The 2,257-nt window shown below is 44.5% G+C and overlaps 1 protein-coding gene across 2 annotated transcripts in view; it reads left to right on the top strand.

Moving 5' to 3' along the window:
- Positions 1-2,257, top strand: part of Dnajc18 (DnaJ heat shock protein family (Hsp40) member C18) — a 32,267-nt gene that overhangs the window by 18,682 nt on the left and 11,328 nt on the right. The gene's annotated exons all lie outside the window — the stretch shown is intronic.

The following is a 2,257-nucleotide window of genomic DNA, read 5'->3' as shown; positions in this document are numbered from 1 at the left end:
GTATGAGCCTACTGTGTGTCTGGTGCCCGTATGTATGTCTATGCGCCTTCTGTGTGTCTGGTGCCTGCATGTATGTGTATGAGCCTTCTGTGTGTCTGGTGCCCGCATGTATGTCTATGCGCTTTCTGTGTGTCTGGTGACAAAGGTTAGAAGAGGACAACCCTGGAGCAAGAATCACTTTTTGTGAGTGGCTGTGGATGTTGGGTTCTCTGAGGAGCAGCAGTGCTCTTGACCACTGAGTCTTCTCTCCAGCCCAAGGTTATTATCTCTCCCCCTCTCCCCCATGACAGGATTTTTCTGTGTAGCTTTGGAGCCTGTCCTGGCACTAGCTCTGTAGGCCAGGCTGGTCTCGAACTCACGAAGATCCATCTGCCTCTGCCTCCCGAGTGCTGAGATTAAAGGCATATGCCAGCTGACCTGAGGTTATTATCTTAAAATTAAAATTACTATGATTTTTTTTTTTTAAAGACAGAGTTTCTCTGTATAGCCCTGGCTGTCCTGGAACTCTGTAGACCAGTCTGGCCTTGAACTCAGAGATCTGCATGCATCTGCCTCCTGAGTGCTGGGATTAAAGGTATGTGCCACCATACCAGGCTAAAATTATAATTCTTTCCACAATTTATTTATGGATCTCAGCAAATTCTTGTTTGAAGATCTGAATAGAAGAACATCAGTGCTAGAGAAACAGCAGGAATTCTGAGTGAGCTGAGTGGAAGGGGACGAAGTCTCTAGCCTCCAGCTGTGCAGAATTTTGACCATATCTGATTTCTTTTACTGTAGTCACCCACCTGAAAAATGGGGCTGATATTTCAGGACTGCTGGGAAATATAAAATATATATCACATATATATGTATTCATATGATATAGAGACTGAACCCAAGGCAAAGTCTAAATGCTCTGGCTGGTTTTGAACCCCTTGTGTACCCACAACAGCCTTGAACTTGCTGTCCTCTTATCTCAGCCTTTCCAGTGGCTGTTGTTGCAGACTGTACTGCTATGCCTGGCTCAAGGGCTAGGCATACCCATCAGGGTCAGGTAGTTACAGAGAGCTTACAGACTAAATACCTTTCATTAATGTCATCATCACAGAATTACAGTTACAAAGAAGTGAGACCTCCCCCCAACACAAATGTTCTTTGAGAAAAGAGGGGACCAGGGAGAGGGGGAGACAAGATAAAATAAAGGAGAGAAGTGAATATGGCCTAAGTATGTGATATTCATGTATAAAAATTAATGCTGGGGCTAGCGAGATGACTCAGTAGGTAAAGGCTCTTCCCAGCGAGTCTGAAGGCGTGAGTTTGTCTCTGGGTCGGACATGGTAGAAGGAGACACAGTTCCTGAACGTGGTCCTTTAGCCTCCATACATGTGATTTGTATGCGTGTATACACGTGCACATGTGGGCGTGCACACATGCATAAACACAATCTAAAATAAATAAATGTAATATCTTCAAAAGTTCTGTCAGGCAGTGGGGTACATGACTTTAATCCCAGCATTTAGGAGTTAGAGGCAGGCAGATCTCTGTGAGTTCAAGGCCAGCCTGGTCTACAGAGTGAGTTCCAGGACAGCCAGAGCTACACAGAGAAACCCTGTCTCTCAAAACCAAAAAGAAAAACCAACCAAACAACAACAACAAACCCACCACCATCAGCAACAACAAAACAAAAACAAAATATGTATCTGGGGTTCAGTGGGTGAGGGTACTGGCTGCTCTTTAAGAGGACCTAGGCTGGAGCCCTGGTGCTCGAATGGTGACTCACAAACATTTGTGACTCCAGCTCTAAGGGACTGACTTCTGCAGACTTGCATGTGGTACACATGTATACAGATAGAAACACTTGAGCTCTGGAGGTTGGGGGGAGTTGAGGGAGGGAATGGGAGGAGAGGAGAGAGAGAAAACTGTGGTGGGTATGTAAAATAAAAGATAAAAAAAGTTAAATAAAGCCCATAAATAAATATTTATTGTTCTTTTAAGACAAGGTCTCTCTATGTAGGCCTGGCTGTTCTGGAAAGCTCTGTAGTTCAGTTTGGCCTCAAGCTCACAGAGATCTGCCTGCCTCTGCCTTGAGTGTGAGGATTAAAGGTATGTGTAATCACACCCAGCAACATAAAATAAATATTTAAACAAACAAAAACTCATAAATTTGGGGCTGGAGAGATGGCTTAGTAGTAAGAGCACTTGCCCATGTAGAGGACCTGGGTTCAATTTCCAACACACACACACACACACACACACACACACACACACACACACA

Source organism: Microtus ochrogaster, chromosome 18, assembly GCF_000317375.1.
Source record: "Microtus ochrogaster isolate Prairie Vole_2 chromosome 18, MicOch1.0, whole genome shotgun sequence".
In the NCBI taxonomy this organism is placed as follows: Eukaryota; Metazoa; Chordata; class Mammalia; order Rodentia; family Cricetidae; genus Microtus; species Microtus ochrogaster.
Note: the sequence above shows the minus strand (reverse complement) of the source record. Positions and strands in the feature narration are given on the sequence as shown.